Source organism: Pteropus vampyrus, unplaced genomic scaffold, assembly GCF_000151845.1.
Source record: "Pteropus vampyrus isolate Shadow unplaced genomic scaffold, Pvam_2.0 Scaffold30, whole genome shotgun sequence".
Classification (NCBI taxonomy): Eukaryota; Metazoa; Chordata; class Mammalia; order Chiroptera; family Pteropodidae; genus Pteropus; species Pteropus vampyrus.
In genome coordinates, this window is record NW_011888811.1 from 5,434,924 (window position 1) to 5,453,468 (window position 18,545).

Sequence of the window (18,545 nt, forward strand, 5' to 3'; positions counted from 1 at the left end):
AATCAGCCACAAAGTAAGACGAAACAACAATAACAGCAAACACTGTCCCAAACTAGAAATCATAAAATAAAACAATTTAGATATTTTTTGCATCTGAAGTGTTCTTTCTGTGCAAGGACGGTTATGTCCTGGTTAAAATTCTTTTTAATTAAAAATGGAAATTGGATGATATTTTAATTTCCCTTTAGCTCTTCAGCAGTTTTTTTAGAGATAAAAAAGCTGCAAGATATAATTTTTTTTTATGTTTGAACAATACTTTATATTTTGGAAGGCCTGTTTATTAATCTTGCAGGTCAGTTCTCCTTCATTAGCTTTTTATTTTTTCTGTACAAAGTGTTTATATGTAGGTATTTTGACCTTAATATCATCACCATGTTCATTATCATCAGCATCATCTTTATTACCTTTTGTACTTTTAACTAAAGCCAGCCTTAGTTTGTCAAAGATTATCATCAACCAGTGCTGGATGTGACAGACCTTTATTTACAAGCATCTTAGGGGAAGCAAACGGGTTACAGGAGAGGAGGGAGTTAAGGATTTGTCTTAAAACTGTGTTTGCATAGCAAGCACACTAATTTTATTTGGATTTTGTATTTGAATTGGTTTAGGTGAAGAATGAGAGAAGAAGATGGAGAATATTGGGAAAATTGAAGGTTTCCCCAAGCCAACTCTTGGTGTTGGCATTGATGATAGGATTGTGGTGTTCTACTATTTTGATAGTTGAATGTCTTACAAGCTGAGAGAGCCACCTTGCAAACTTAAGGAAAAGCAGTTTCTATAGCAACACTCAAACCATTTGAAGGAACACTAGATAATCTTTCTAGAGATGGAAATTTATTAAAGGTATATTTCATATACTCTAAATAATACATATTCAGGGTAGGTCTTTTCCTTTAATGTCATATCATGCATTTGACTTAAATCCTAGAATGTTAAGTTCTGATGCATCTTAATGTCTTAATTAGTTGTTCAAGACATATTTAGACTGTTAGGAGCATTAACATAATGATTAAGGACGTAGTGTGAAGCCTGAATGCCTAGATCTATATTCTGGCTCAGACACTAATTATACTCTCAGTTTTAATTTATTGACCTATCTGCTCCTCAGTTTCTCATCTTTAAAATGGAAGCAAACGTGATAACTATTCTCAGGGTTTTTGTAAGCCTTAAAGAAACGAATATGTGTAGGTACTTAGAACAGTGCCTGATAAATAATAACAGCTTAATAAATATTAACTATTATAACTAGCACACTAACACAGAAAGGAAAGCTTTCTCCTTTCACAGATATATTGGAATTCATAGTACATGTAAATAAATACAAGTAAATTTAACGAACATTTTTTGGCTACCCACTTTATACAAGGCATCACACTTGACACTGTGGGTAATGTGAAATGAATATTACACAATTTCTTCCCTTAAATTTATTGTCTAGTAAGAAAAGAGGAAGGAGACATACAGACAACCATTTATAACCCCAGATTCAAGCATCAAAAGGGCTTAATAGAGGGTCAGATTCTTAGCCTTCCTCCTCCTCTCCAGATACTCTAGTCTCCTTTTGGTTTCTGGAACACACTAAACTTATTCATGCCCCAGAACCTTTGCATCTGTTTTCCTTTGCTAGATCATTCTGTCTTAGCTCTTAGAGGGGCTGGTTCCTTTTGGTAAGTCAGGTTTCATCTCAGAGAGGCCTTCCCTGAACACTGTTTTAAATGTTGGTTCCTCTTGGTCATTTTCTATCAGTGTCCTGTTTTTTTTTATTTTTAATTCTCAGCATTTTATCAGTTTACAATCACTGATTTCAATTAACTTGTTTAATTGCCTGTCTCATTGACTAGACTGAAGTTTCATGAGAGAAGGGATTATTTTTGTTTTACTCTCAGATTTATCTCCAGTGCCTTTCACAGTGTCTGGTGAGTACCGAATGAATGAATGAATGAATGAATGAATGAAGTGAATGGGAGCATAGAAGAGGAAATAATAGTTTTGACTGGGAACGCCAGAGAATTTTAAAGAAAAAGGTGGGAAATGTAGGATAGGCATCGTAGAGCTCAAGAGCACCTTAAGCAAAGACTTGGAGAATCTGATGCTCTTCTCTGCTTTTTATGGAGAATTCATCTTCTGACCTTTAGCTACAAAGTCAGGTTTAAAATTTCCTGCGTATCTTCAGAAGCTGCTTCTCTCTACCTGGTCCCTGTTATTGTGTAACTTTTTCTTTCTCAGTCTTCTCTTTCCAACCTTGTTATCCATCCACTTAAAGAAACATACCAGAATAGAGTGCCATCTTGTTGCTCTGAAGCAGATTTTGCGAAAACATTCACACCCACGCTCAAATTATGCATTCACCAAGGACTGCATAGATAGTGCAATCATGTTTATGCAGCTGAGAGCAAGAAAAGATCAGGTGACTGGTGGAGATCACTTAACTAAGAGCTATGGGCTTCCATTAACTGTGATAACCACAGACTAATTTCTCTGCTGAACGAGGGCTGTAAGATAATTAGGAAAAGTGCACGCCAGAATGTCAGTGCATATTTCTTCTAAATTAATACAGCCTCATCAAATAGGTTATATTAAAAACAGACACTATATGATACAAGATTATTGATTGGCTTAATTAATAAGAATCAACAGGCAGAGTCAGGGCCTGCATTAACCTCGGCAGCAGTTGGGGATTTGGGAAAGGTAACTGAGCAAGAACTATCTGCCAGGAAATAAATCCGTGCTTACAAAATAGCTTCTAAAATGGAGTCTGGCTGTTCACTGATGGCAGCTGCTATGATCTCCACATGGGTCTTTCTCCCAAAGGATCTTTCCTGGGAGGACTCACTAGGGTAGCAAGGTAGGGGACCTGTCCATGGAGAGACAGATGTATGGTTCAAAACCACAAGATTCACTAGTGGAGATAATCAATAAAATACAAAACTTCAATATTTTCTGGTTCCACTAGCAGGAAGAACTCCAGACATAAAAACCTAGGGATATAGTGATAATGTACAAAAATGTAAACTTAGAAGTGAGTGACCTTGTCCAAACTATTAAACGATACAGGGATCTTTTCTATAGCATTCCTGATAAGGTTGCTTATCTAGCCCCAGTTTAAATTTCTCTGGTGAGCTGAAAAGTCCTGCATTCCATTGCTGGAGATTTTGGGGACTCTTACTCCCTAGATCAAGAAACATTTGCTCTGATTGAATGATATTTTGGGAAATGTCCAGTTATTTCAATGGCATTCATTTCCAGGTTGCCAGATATAGCAAATAAAAATAGGAGATGTATAGTTAAGTTTGAATTTCAGATAAATATGCAGTCTTTAGGACATACTTATTACTAAAAAAATTGTTTTTTGAAATTCAAATTTAACTGAGTGTCTATTTTTCTTACAACTATTGGTTGTTTTAATTCACTTTATTTTTAAGTAGAATAGTGAGGAAGGAGGCCAGAATATGTTTTTAAAAAAATCAAACTACCCGTACCTAGCATCTTTTGAATTACCTGATGAGAATATAAAAATAAATATGATTCATTTCTTGCTCTCAAAGAGTTCAATGTATACTTGAAGAGGCAGAGTTCAAAGAGTATTGTCCTATAATTGTTTAATATGTGCTATATTAGTAGTATATTTGAGATAAAATGAGGTCACAAAGAAGGAGTGACACCAAAATTGTTTTACTAAGTATTATTGTCCCAACTAAGATATAATAACATCTCACATAATAATATAGTTCATGCTCTTCTCCTATCACCAGTGTATTTTCACAAAGATTAGTTCTTAAAAGAATATGGGAAAATGGGTTAGCTTGCTGGAAATCAACAAGGTCATACTAATAACATATTTCCAGTGACTTTTTATAGAGCATTCAGAAAGCAACCTTAAAGTTTGTAGAATTGAGTTGTTTGGCAGAAACGATTAAATAATTGAACCCGATTAGATAATTGTAGTGCTGATCCAACCGTCGAGGCTGTCTGTAAAGGATATGGACTACCAGTGTCCTGACTGAGACAAAATAGGTAGCTCTGACATGAGCCAATTTAGATGCTAATAAAAGACACTGCACATTATTTAAGAAAAAAATATGCAAGAAGATGAATCAGCATATTCCCTGTATTCTTCATATTTAAGAATTTGACTCTCGACTCTTAGGAAATTTTTGGAGACTTGATCTTGCCCTGTCAGTGCCGAATTGAGACCAGCCTTTTTTGTCCCATTGAAGTCAAATATATGCATATTTTCAAACTTCGTTATTCAGGATTGACTAACTGCTGTTAATAAAATAATAATGTGATAAAAATTAAACAAAAAGGATATATGCAGAATTTTTACAATAGTTAAAAGGACTTGAAAACTCATATCCAAAAAGATATTTGCACACTGATGTTCTTAGCAGCATTATTCATGGTGGCCAGGACATGGAAGCAACTAAAGTGTCCTTTGATAGATGATTGGTTAAAGAAGCTGTGGTACATATATACAATGGAATATTACTCAGCCATAAGAAGAGATGAAATACTGCCATTTGCAACAACATAGATGGACCTTGAAATAATCATACTAAGGGAAATAAGCCAGAAAGAAAAAGTTGAAAATCACATATCACTTATATGTGGGATATAAACCTAAAGGCAACAAATGAACAGGACAGAGACTCATGGACATGGACAATGGACTAGTGGTTACCAGAGGGGTAACACTCTGTACAGAAAAAATAAAAAGCTAATGAAGGAGAACTGACCTGCAAGAGTAATAAACAGGCCTTCCAAAACATTAAAAAAATAAATAAATAAAATGTTAAAAAAAGAGGGAAAAACTAAATAAACAGTAGTAGGTTACTGAGTAACTAAATTATGGCTATATTATTCAATGAACTATTAACTAGCCATTAAATTATTATGCAGATAGAATTTATTAAAATATACAAACATTCAAAATGTATTATTAAAGAAAAATCATTTTTTCCGCAGCAGGTTCTCTAGTACCGCATGTAGTGTATGTGTGCATTTGTGTGAGTGTATGTACGTGTGTGTGTGTTTATGTATATGGAAAAAAGCCTAGAAGACCCTACATTAAATACTAAAATTGATTAATCTCTGGATGACAGGATTCTTGATGATATTTTTCTTTACTATTTTTTTTTCTCTCTGGGTCTTGAATAACACATTCAGGCTTTTGATATTATCCCACAGGTTGGAGGCTGTGTTTGTTTGTTTTTTTAGGCGAGGCAACCCCTGGTTGACCTCACAGATTGCAAGGATCTTATCAGTTTACAATCCCTTATTTTTTTTTATTTTTTTACACCTATAGCACCTGGTCTTCCTAGGTGGTCTCCCATCCAAGTACTAACCAGACCCGACCCTGCTTAGCTTCCGAGATCAGACAGGATCCGGCTTGTTCAGGGTGGCATGGCTGTAGTGTGTTTGTTTTTTCAATCTTTTTCTTTCTGTTCTTCAGATGTATGCTGTTAATTGCTCTGTCTTCAGTTTCCCTGGTCTTTCTCTGTTTCATCTCCATTCTGCTATTGAGCCCACCCAGTTAATTTTTTCTATTTTAAGTTATTATGTTTTTCAGTTCTAAAATTTTCATTTGGTTCTTTTGGTTGGTTTAAAGTTTGCTTCTGAGAACTTTTGTCTGTCCATTAATTTCAATAATGTTCATCTTTTCTTCATGGAAGATTGTTATAATTGCTACTTTAACATTTTTGTCTGATATTCCAACACCTGGGTCATCTCAGGCTATCTATAGATTGTCTATTCTCTTGAGCAACAGTTCCCAATCTCTTTGTACCAGGGACCAGTGCTCCTAAGAGAATCTAATGCCTGATGATCTGAGGTGGAGCTGAAGCAGAGATGCTAGTGCTGGGGAGTGGCTGCAAATATAGATGAAGCTTCGCTTACTCTCCCATGCTAACCTCCTGCTGTGTGGCCCAGTTCTTAACAGGCCACCTACCAGTACTGGACCATGGCCTGGAGATTAGGGACCTCTGCTCTTGAGTATTGGTCAAATAATTTTGGTTATCTGTATTTTGAATAATTTTGGATTGTGTCCTGGGTGATCTTAATACTATGTTGACAGTCTATGGGTCTGATTAAATCTTCTGCAGAATGTTATTATATTTTTAAGCAAGCAATTCTAGTTGGGTTCAGAACACAAGTTCTAATTCTCCTGAAGGTGGTTTCAGTGTCAGTTCAGTTTTCAAACCTTCTCTATACTTCTTTAGATCTGCTTGGCTCATGCATCTCTTGGGGTTAGTTTTTGACATGGGTAGTGATTTATACGGTAGTTCACATCTTGAAGCCCTTATGGTGTCTTTGGGTCTATTATGTATGTGCACAGCTTAGAGGTAAGCCCAGGATTCATATCACTTCATACACAGAATCAGAGGAATTTCCTTCTCTAGCTCCCTCCTCTCTGGGATTTCTTCTGTGTACTCTGGCTCCCACGGGTCTCTTTCGTAGTACCTCTGAAAGATATATTTCCCTTAGACCTTTAGCTTTCTCTGGTGTTATGAAGTTTTTCATGACTAGAGCCTCCCGCTTTGCAAGCCGTTATTTAAAGTTTGATTTTAGTCCTTAATATACCTGTGATTTTATTTTATTTTTTACTTTATACAGTCCTCAAGTAGTGTATTCTGTACAGATTTTTTAGTTGTAATCAGTGGGAAAAGGAACCTATATTGGCTTTTCCATCTTAGTTGCCATCAGAAGTCCTGATATTTTATTTTCCCACAAGTATTTATTTATTTTCTAAATCTTCTAGCATGAACAAATGCTTTTAGTAAGGGAAAAGTGTTTTATTTTTAAATTGAAAGGAATAATTATTGTGAGGGATACCATAATTCTTGGCTAAACATTGTAATGATATAATTGTTTTTCAATGATCAGATAATTATACATAAAAGTGATGAATGATAACCTGTTTGGGTGCAGGTATGAAACAATGGATAGTATTCTACTATAACAGTGACATGCAAACTGGTAGTCTTTTTCGTAGTCAATATGGCTATCCTGATAAATTTAAAATGTGCATTTCCTTTGATCTGGAAGTTCAAATTTCAAGAATTCTATGGAAACATACAAACTCATCAAGCAAGTAAATGTAGTTCTCTGCAGCATTATATATATAAACATTTGAAAGACCTTAAACCCTCATCAACATGGCAATAGTTTATTATATTGTAGTACCTCCAAGCAAAAAAATCCTATGCAGCCTCTAAAAAGAACATGACATCTATATTTATTTACAAAAGAAAAAAACTATCTATAATTAATGTTTGAGGGAATAAATGTGTTACAGAGGTTATACATATAGAAAATCTCATTTATGTTTATATATGTGATAATGAACAAGGCATTAATGCACTTTACAAGAAACTTGTGAGAATAATTTTCTCTGGAGATTGGGGCAGTGTGGGTGGTATTTCATTGTCTCTTTCACTTGAGGTTTTTGGACATTAGTAAATGTTAACATAGTTTTTTGAAATTGAAAAAATATTTTAGAAATATTCCTGGAAAGAGATTTTAGACTATTTGAGAAGTTTAGATTTTAGTTTTCTCTACAATTGATAATTAAATAATCTCTGCTAAACTTGGCAGGAATATGACTTAGCTTCAGATTGCTATCTGGGAATTCAGTAGGGCTACACTAGAGAACCAATTAGAAAGAGATTTTATTTACCAGTGAGGAAAGAAAGCTTCATGTGATGTGAAGGAGGTCAGAGGTACACTGATTTTGAGACAATGAACAAATGGATTCGTTCTCAAATGCTTGCCTTATATTATATTTGAATATTCAGTTACAGAGCAAAAAAAGCCAGATGACTGGTCCTGGGTACTCTATGGAAATCAGGAGTTGGGTTTATATGCAACTGATTCCCACTTGCTGGATTGACAGTATCAGCAGAGTCTTACTAAATACCAGATCTTTGACTCAAGACCTTTTCAGAGTCATGAAGTGATGGGGTTGGTAGATCAAAGTTCAAGGCTAAAGAGAGCCTTTGGGAGAGTACTACTGAATTCTAGTATACCGAGTGTCCACACATCTCACAGTGACACTTAGTGACCTATTTCTCAAATGATTTACAAAATTATTTCATGCATGCAAGACTCATTTTTAAACTGTATGTTTCTTGAAGGGGTAACTATTTACTATATTTTATTTTTCTTGAGCATTGATACTACTTGATATTTTTTCAATGACGCTTAAATTTTATTTTGTTTGTTATCCCTTTCCTCTACTATAATATCGGCTCTATGATAGACATTGCTTCTCTTGTTCTTTGCTATAGGCCCAGTATTGAAATGGTGCTCCACCCAGACTGGAGACTAAATAAATATTGATTAAAGAATGATACATGAGGGCTAGACAAGGGATTTCCACTTTTTCTCTCTCTTTCCTCTATTCCCACCCCAATTTCCTCTATTTCAGTGTCTGGCACAGTATTAGGACTTTGATATCAATCAAATGGAAAATTTGAAAAGTAAGAGAGGAATTTAAAGTTCTCTTTCCATCTATCTTTGAAGCATTCTTTACTTGGCTAAGATTTTCCATTGTTGACAACATGTGTAAAGTGGATTCTGAAACAGGGGTACCACGATGTTCATTTTCCAACTTGAAACTTTACTCATTTTTCCCCAAACATGGACCACAATTAATACATTAAAACTTGTCCCATTCTAAATTCAATTAATCTCTCATATTACTATTTTCATTGCTTTTCAAGTGAATAGTTTATTTCACATTTTAACATACCTGAAATATGAATGTCTGTTAGTATCATTGACATCTTAGCAGTGTGTTATAGTTTAATTTGTAGTGTTTGACATATTATATAAACAATGGGTCTGAGATTTTGTGAAATATGGTATTTGAATTTCTCACACTTTGATTTCACCATTTGAGGGAATTAAATGGAAATTAATATTGTAGAAAGAGGACTTGTGTAGTGAACAAAAGAACTGAATTTAGTTCTGCTAATTATGTGTGTGACAATGGGCAGGAACTTTGCCCCTCTGGGGAGGTCTCTCTGTGTTCTGTAAAATGGCATTGAAAGAGAGTATTAGTCTTATATTTTAGTGAGGGATTCTTCCTTTGTTAGAAACAAACAAATAAACGAAAACATAACTTAAGGGTGAAAATGATCATTAAGAATTACGAGTACTGTGGAAACCAAAGGCACGAGGTGGAGTTTTATCTCATGAATTACTAAAACCTGGAATGAAAATGGTCAGGATCTGAGGAAGCTAGTTTATTTTTTTCTCTTTTCCTATCCCTCTCTTATTCCAGATGTATTCTCTTCTTAAATTTTCTTTTTTCTTTTTCTCCAATACTATAGACTCCTTTCCTTGCTTGGTATGCATATGATCAAAGATGACTTCTTTAGCTTCTAGTTTAAGTCTGGAGGCTAATTAGATGTTTTCGTGCAAGTCTAGTCCGATTCTCCCATCGTGGTTCAGGAATCCAATCCTGTGACCAGGTAGGGAAGAGTCATTTATAACAAACATGGCTGAGAAGTCCATTCCGGTGCTTGGTGGGGGTTAATTCTCAGATAAGAGGGAATAAAAGCTAGGCAGTTTCTATAGTAGCTAGATTCCATAGCAGCTACATAATCTCTATGGTCTCTTCTAGCTGAAAGAAAGGGAAAGAGAGGAATTGTGTTTTTAACATAATTTACAATTTTTCTGCTAAAGAATGGTCTTGGTGAGGGATTTCAGGAGGAAAATAGCTTTTCCTTAATATTGTTTTAGTAACGAAAATCTAGAGGGATCTTTAAAAAGCATAATGTCATAACTTTTATTTTTTTCAGTTGCATAATTAGTAATTATTTGTCATTGCGAGATATTGTTCTATCATCAGAAAGACAGCGGCACTTGAAATCATCTTTCTGTAGAGTTTGTGTTTTTTCTGTTTCCATTGAGTGAAACATTAATTTTATTGATGATTGTATTTGCAGGTGTGTGTGTGTGTGTGTGTGTGTGTGTGTTTGAAAGGAGGAAGAGAAGAGGCTAGAGCAAAAGAGCTTGCATATATTTTGTTACTTTTCTACCGACAACAATATTTTCATTAGATACTTAAGGACAACCATGCTCCAGGCTTATTTTTTTAAGATGGTAAATTTCTCATATTTAGGGAAAGCAGACAAACCAAGGTCGCTCAAAGTCGAGACAGCCTGAGACAACTGTTCACTGCGGGGAAAAGGCCTAAGAGAGCCTAGTTTCCTTGGAAAGAAAACCACTACTTGCAGTATACTTTGTACTAGATTATTTTTATGTGGTAGATCTAAAACTCATAACAGTTTAACAAACTATTGTTATTCCCAATTCTTTGAAGAGAAAACTGAGGTACAGAAAGATGGATAACTTGACCGAGGTTGCACAGCTAACCTGCGACGGAGCTGGGTTTGAACGTGGGCGTGTCTCGATTCCAGAGCCTGTGCTTTTGCCATGTCTTCCCGCTTACTCTTTCGGCATGCGAGCTCTAGTTCTAGCATTTGTAAAAGTGCTCCGAGATCTTAGGCAAGGCCCTCTGCATGTCCGTGCTTCATTTTCATCAGGCGTAATGTCTATCAAAAATTATTTGTTGATTTGAATTGGATGTTCATCTACATACAGGGCTGTTGGGAAGGTTGTTGTGGATACTATGTTTATAGAGCAAAGGTATTAAGAGTTGGGGCTGGCTGGTCCACCTGCATGACTCTGGGCTTATTTAATTTCTTTAAACCTTAGCTTTCTCAATGATAAAACAAAAGATAATAGGGAAACTAAATTATTGGATTATTATGAGGATTAGAAAACAATTATTTTTATTTTACTTTATTTTTTAAATAAGAATATCACTCTTTTTTCTTTAATTAATTTATTTTTATTATGTTGACATTGGTTAATGAAATCCAGTAAGGTTCAGGTGTACAATTCAACAGTAAGGCATATATATATTGCATTGTGTGTTCACCACCCACAGTAGAAAACATTTAAAAATATTTATCAGGAACCTAGCATAGCAATTACTCCAAATATTTCAACTATTCACTATTACAAAGAAAATTTTAGATGGGCAAGGACTTGAAAACTTTGAGTGTTGAAAAAATGGAACTTTGGACTTGTTTTCAGTCCTGTTTCTGGTGTGCAGTAATCCCATTTCAGGGTCTTTGGGACACACAAAACTCACATTTCTCTGTGGCAACTTCTGATTCCAGGCTTGTAGACAACCTAAAAGCAAAAAGATGAGAATTTAGGACATCATTAGAAAGCATGTAGAAACTTTCTAGGATATAACATAAATTTAATTTTCTGGTTTTCCTTACCTATACGCAGTTCTGTAACACTGAATGTCGATGACTTCCTTTAACTAAGAATTAAAAGTCTGAGAATTTGGTTAAGCCAAGAAGAAAACAATAGGGAGAAAATTAGCAACAGCCTTACTCTCATGATCATATTTTGAAAGATTCGGTGTCTGTCTATGTATGTGTTTGCTTAGAATCCACATCTACTGATATCTTTTAACGTAGAAGAATGGCTGGTTTTCCTCCAACATGCCACAATTTGTAAAGAAGTAGGCACTTTGTCACCGTTAGTAGATTTTTCATAAAACATGTAATAGAAGAGATTAGTCAACTCTGTTATGTAATTATATTAACTGCTTTAGAATTCATCTTAGATTTGGGAGTTTCATTCTGTGGAATTATGGGATGTCTTTTGATAGTTTGCTTTTAATTTTTGTTTTCGTAAACTAATATTTGTTACTACTACCCATTGGTAGATACCAGTCTTCAAGGCCCAGCAAATGCCCCTTCATAGAAATGAATTTTACTTCTTTTTGTTCAGATGAAATTTCCCTTTAAAAACTGGCACATTTTTAGTGGGATATTCAAGAACTGCTGATAATTTGTGAAGAGTCCTGCTGGGCAAGAATTAACCTTTTCCTTTATTAAAAGTCCAAAAGAATGAAACCATAGGACAATTAGAATGAAAGAGCTTATCAGACTCTGCTGCAGCTATAAAGAAAAAACTGTCTACACATGCAGATATAATACATTTTTGAATCTTGTCTATTTAATATCAGTACATCGTAAGACTCTTACCTTTCATTTCACCTGTGGACAGTGGACAAATATTCTAGACTGAAATATTTCAAAGTGAAAGATTGTGTGGTTTAAATATTATGAATAAATTATATTTCTGATCTGCTTTTTGAAAACTCAGATGGAAGCATTTTGAAACATTACTTTTCAGTCTGAGAGCTGAAGGGGGAGCCCTTGTGCCATGTCCCAGAGGCATCCTCCGTAACAACTCTTCCTAACTTGTTTATGCAGTTTTACAAAGGGCACAGTTAAGCAACAATATTTTGACTGTTTTTAACTCCTAGATTGCCTGCCATCTTGGGTAGTTTGTGGAGAAGACTGAATTAATGAGATTTCATAGGACATGGAAAAATCAGCCAAAAACCTTGTGGAGATTTGGAGCTTGAGGTTTGTGCAGTGACTGGTTTTGACAGTTTCTGGAGATAGAAGGAAACTGTCCTTGTTCATCCACATCTTCATAAGGTGTTCCTCTGGAAATATTCTTGAAAGGCCTTGGTTTTACCATTTGCAAAATGAATGGCTTCTTTTACCTGTTTTCTGTGCTCCTTTTCCCTTACAACATTCTGAAGTTCAGGGTGTTTTTAAAGTATTTCTCATCCAGATCCGTTTGCCTTTTAAAGCAATATAACTGCCCTAGTATGAGGGCAAGGAAAGGCAAGAGGTAAAAAGGTAATAAATACCTGTCAAAGCCCTACGCTGTGCCCAGAACTTCATAAGTGTTGTCTCATTTTCTTTCTAACAAGAACCCTGTGAAATAGGTATGACTAGCACTTTTTTACAGATGGAGATGCACAAGCTTGGTAACAATAAGTCTTTTATGAAAGACACATACTTAAGTGACAGAGCTGATTTTTGGACCTAGCTCTGTTCTTCTCCAATTTGGGGCTTATTTTTACTTTAATTGAAGCTTTGTAAATACCTGCAACAGAAAATATGGAAAGTAGTCTCTCTTTTTGAAGTGAATACAGAGAGGTTAAATTAAAAATGCATGGCATGAACTTAAATTATGTGGAAATAATATTTTTCACCTACTAGGATGGCAAAAATAATTAGCACATTATTTTGAAAAGGTGTTACAGAAGAGACACTCTCATGCGATGGCTGGACTCTTTCTGTAATTCACATATTTGAGAGATATGCAGTCATTATTTATAATATTAGTTGTAAGTATCTTTGCCCAGTTTGTCTTTTATCAAGTTTTCTTTTTAGATATTGTGTCACAGTTAGTCATATCTTCCCCAGTTTGAGGTTCTAAAAGGATTTGCAAATGGTTTCTGTAACATTTTTATGTTTCATAAAATCTTTCATCTATTTTGGATTTTATTTAGGTGTAAGATGGATCTAATTTTTCAAATGGCTATCCATTTGTCCTTACTACACAAAGCCATCTTTTCCTTACGGATTTAAGATGCTCTTTTAACATATACTCATTTTTTTGTGTGCTCATTTGAGTCCCTTTTTGCACTTTCTGTTCTAATCTTTTAATTATCTCTTCATGTGCTGCTCCCACACTACTTTAGTTGTGGTTTTGTACTATTTTTAAATGCCTCTTTGGGCCAGTCCCTTTTAGAACTCTGATTTTTTTTTTCTTAGATTTTTTTTCCTAGCTAATCTTGCTTGTTGATTGTTCCACATAAGTTTTAGAGTTAAGATTGCCCTACCTTTATAAGTTAATTCAAGGAGAAATGTAACATTTTTATGATGTCTAACCTTCCTTAAAATATCGTTTGCTTTCATTTGTTTATATTTTTAGATCTCTCAAGAGCATTTAAAACTTTTCTTTATTTGGATTTTGTGAATTTCTTATAACGTTTATTCTTAGATATTTAATATTTTTATTGCTATGAATTTTACAGTAGTTTATCCCATTATTTTCCCCAAGTGGTTATTGTTTGCAATTATGAAAGCTATCAATTCTTTATATAAATTTATTATAGCCTACATCTTTGTGTTTTTTGGTAATAGTTTTTTAGTTGAAATGTTGGATTCTTCTGGTATACAATTATATCACCTTTGAATATTAAACAACTTTACATATTATTTACACATTTAGAGTAGTGCTCAATAATTGAATTGAGACAGAACATCTATTTTTTTTTTAATATAAATAATTTTCTGAGATTCTACCACCTCTGCATTTCTGGATCCAACTTAATTGGTTATTATTTTAAATTATTTTAATGTATTGCTGGATTTATTTTGTTAATGATTTTTTATTCTCACAATGAAACTGGTTTATAATTTCCTTTTTTATTATACTCTTATTGGGTTTTATATCAAAATGATTATTGCTTCATAAAATGAATTGTGAAGTTTTTCATCTTTTTCTGTGGCCTAAAACTGTTTATAACAAGGGAATTATCTGTTTCTTGAAGGTTTGGGAAAATGTGTCCCTAACACATGAGAGTTTCATTAATTATTATTTCATTTTTTTTGCCTGGTAATTAGTCTGTTAAAGTTTCTTCCTGATTCAAGACTCAATTTGCATAATATATGTTCTATTAGAACAGTCTATTTTATTTAGAGTTGTGGATTTACTGGTATGAGGCTGTACCGAATATTCTCTATTAACTTTTTTGTTGATAGAATATCACCGTTTTTCACTCTTAATGAATTAACTGATCTAGGCAATGATTATCAATAGCTGGTATATCACAAAAGAGAGAATCAGGTCTTGATGGAAGCACACAATGTCACCTATGAAGTAAATTGTCATCAAATAATGGAACTTGAATGCTATGAAGCTTCCAGATCTGACTGCCAGTTTTCAGCAAATGAAGAGTACAAAGGTACATATTATATGACACTGCAGGATGTAATCAACAAAGTTTGTGGGCAAAAGATAGGGCAAAAGACAGTTTCTTCAACAAAAATATTGCAGGAAAAGAGATAAAAAGAGAAGAAAAATGTGCATTAAAAGAAACAGAAAAGACATCAGCTATTACCAATGTATGGACCTTATTTGGATTCAAGTTCAAAACAAACTAAAAAAATACATGATGACTGGAAAATATAAAAATTGAAATAACGAATACTAAAAGTACGATGATGATATAGTAGTTCTCTTTAAAAAGAAATATTACCTTATAGTGATACATACTGAATATTTATAGATGAAATCATTTGATGTTTGAGATTTGCTTCAAAATCATCTAGTCTGAGGGAAGTGAGTAAGGGATAGAGATTAAACAAAATTAGCTATGAGTTAGTAATTCTGAAGCTGGCTAATGGGTACACTGAGATTCATTATTCTATTTTTTTTTCTTTTTTTATACATACTGAAATAGAAATTTTCCTAAAATCTCCAAAATATTTGTATTTTTAGTTATGTTCCTCTTTTCATAAGTAATATTGGTTATTCAAATAATTTTCATACTTTTTCTTGATGGAACTTTCCAAAAGGTTGTCTATTCTATTAGTCTTTCCGAAGAACAAGCCTTTGTGTTTTATTAGTCTACATCTTTAAATTTTTATTTTATTTTCTAATTATTGTTTTTTGATTCATCTTATTCTCCTCCTTTCTTCAGCTTATTCTAGCCGTACCCCAGATGCTGCCTGGGAGGGGAGTGAGGTTTGGATCTTTTTTCTGAAGCACTTCGGTTCATAGCAGTAGACTTACTACTCTCCCCTAAAAGGCTGTGAGGATTAATCTCATCATGCCACACATCTCTGTTTATCTCAGTCACCTCCAGAAGATAAAATTTTCCTGAACATTCATTATCAACCCCATTTTTGTGCTGCCCTATATGCTGCCACCTCCATGTTCCAAGACTCCAAAGCCTCTACTGTGTCCTCTGGGACCTACAGTGTTGATCAGTAAACTGCCCTGTCTTCCCCTGTCTGCATCATGTTCTCTTCTTAATGTAAATGAAATGTAGGTGTCTCCTGTGGGTTCGACACTCTTAAAACTGGTGTTTTTCTCTTCCTTCATGCTCCATGTACCTTAAGAGCAGATGCTACAGTAGGTATGCTCCTTGTTAGTTGGCCAGTTGTTTATCTTCTTTTGTGAAGTTTCTGTTCAGAACTTTTGCTCAGTTTCTAATTGGGTTATTTGTATTTTTATTATTAAATTGGAGATATTCTTCATATAATCTGGATAACATTCCTTTGTCATGTGTTTTGCAGATAATTCTGCCTTGCCTACTCACTTTCTAAATAGTATCTTTCGATGAACAAAAGTTTAAAATTTGATGAAATTTAATATATCAAACTTTAATGCTTATTAATTTCTGTGACTTTCTCAAGAAACATTTGTCTACCCAAAATAATGAAGATCTTCTGTGTATCTCTTAAAAGCTTTATGGTTTTAGCTTTTATTTTAGCTATGTGATCCACCTTGAATTAATTCCCGTGTATGGTGTTAGGTAGGGATCATGGTATATTTTTTCCAGTGTGGATAGTCAATAGTTCCATGACCATTTGCTGAAAAGGTTTTCAATTCTATATCATATATTTTAGTGTCTTTGTTAAGTATTAAATAATCATGGAAGTTTTTCTATCACCACCCTAGCTTGGTTATTTCACCTTATAATAAGTAAGTTCTGAAATTAGGTGGTCAAAATCCTCTAGCTTTGCTCTTTTTATTTTAAAATTCATATTGTTATTCTAGGTCATTGCACTTCCATATAAATTATATAACTTATCAATTTCTACAAAAAAAGCCCAATGAAATTTTAGCAGGGGTTGCATTAAACCTGTAAATCATGAGCAATCTATCTGTCTGTCTGTCTATCTATCTATCTAGCTCTCTATCTCCAAATCTTTTCATTTTTCAAAAATTTCTTCAGCAATTCTTTATCATTTTTAGCCTGCAGATATCAATGTTCTTCTCTTAAAATTATTTCTAATTATTTTCTAATTTCTAATTTCTAATTTATTTTTGATGCTATTATAAATGGAATTTTATGAGTGGTAGTGAGATTTGGCATTTTTGTCTTATTATTTAGTGAAAAAGTGCTGAATAATTCACAATTACATATGATGTCAGTTATTGTTTTTTTGTAGATTCCCTATAATCAGGTAAAGGTTCTCTTCCTATTTGACAAGCGTTTTAATCGTGAATAGGTATTATCGTGTCAAATGATTTTCCTTTGTCTATTGAGATTATCGTATGGATTTTCACTTTTAGTCTGAACATGGTAAATTATATATGTTGGTTTTCAAATGTCAAACCAACCTTGCATACCTTAGTAATCCTGTTTATAAATGATGTATTATTTCTCTTATGTATTGCTGAAAGCAATTTGACATTTAAAAAATGATTTATATATGTATATATGTTTTGAGAGATGTCGATTTGTGCTTTTTTGTCATATTTTTATCTGGTTTTGCTATTAAGATTATGTTGGTCTCATAAAACGAGTTGAGAAATGTTTCCATCTTATTTTATTTTATGATAGAGTTAGTGTGCGATTTCTTTTTTCTTTTTTTTTCCCGTTAAATGTGTGACAGACTGCATCAGTGAAATTGTGGGCCTAGAGTTTAGGATGATGTTTAATAATTCAGTTATTTAATAGGACTATCCATATTTTCTGTTTCATCTTGCTTCAGTCATAAGTTGTCATTTTTAGGAACTTTATTCTTTTTTATCTCAGTTGTTAAATTTGTTGGCGTATACTTGTTCATATTATTCTTTTATTATCTTTTTAATTTTAGTTTTAAAGTTCATTTGTACCCAGAATTTAAAAATAATTCTAACAAGACAGATTTTTTCTGTGCTTTATAATTTATTTTTTTGTTCGAATAAACTTTTAATTTTAATATACTTTTAGATTTACAGAAAAATTGCAAAGATATTACAAAGAGTTTCCATGTACTTTCACCAGTTTTTCCTATTACAGTTGTCCCTTGGCATCTGTCAGAGATTGGTTCTAGGACTCTTCCCCTGCAGATACTAAAATTCAAGGATGCTCAAGTCCCTTTTATAAAAGGGCATAATATTTGCATATAACCTACTCATATACTCCTGTATACTTTAAGTCATTTCTAGGGGGTTATTTATAATACCTAATACAATATAAATGCTATGAATATAGTTGTAAAGTATTGTTTAGGGAATGACAGGAACAAAAAGTTTGTACATGCTCAGTATATATGCAACTATTGTAGGCCTAACTACATGGTACACTTCAGTGACAATGCAACTTCTTTTTTTTTCAAATATTTTCAATCTGTAGTTGGTTGAATCTGTGGATGTGGAACTCGTGGATATAGGAGACTGACTATATTTGCATCATACATTACAATGGTACATTTATCACAACTAAAGATAAAACCTCAGTACATTACTATTAACTAACCTCCATATTTTATTCAAATTTTACTAATTTTTCTATACTATCTTTTTTCGGTTTCATGATCATCCAGGGTACCACATTACATGTCTCCTTAATCTCCTCTGGTCTATGACTGGTTTTCGGACTTTCCATTTATTTATTTATTTATTTATTTATTTATTTATTTATTTAT

At 33.6% G+C, this 18,545-nt stretch overlaps 1 long non-coding RNA gene and 1 pseudogene across 1 annotated transcript in view; one reads left to right on the top strand and one right to left on the bottom strand.

The window, feature by feature from the left end:
• The window catches only part of LOC111737699, a 110,779-nt gene that overhangs the window by 89,015 nt on the left and 3,219 nt on the right, over positions 1–18,545 (top strand). The window lies entirely within an intron of this gene.
• Positions 5,297–5,415, bottom strand: LOC111737753 (annotated as a pseudogene).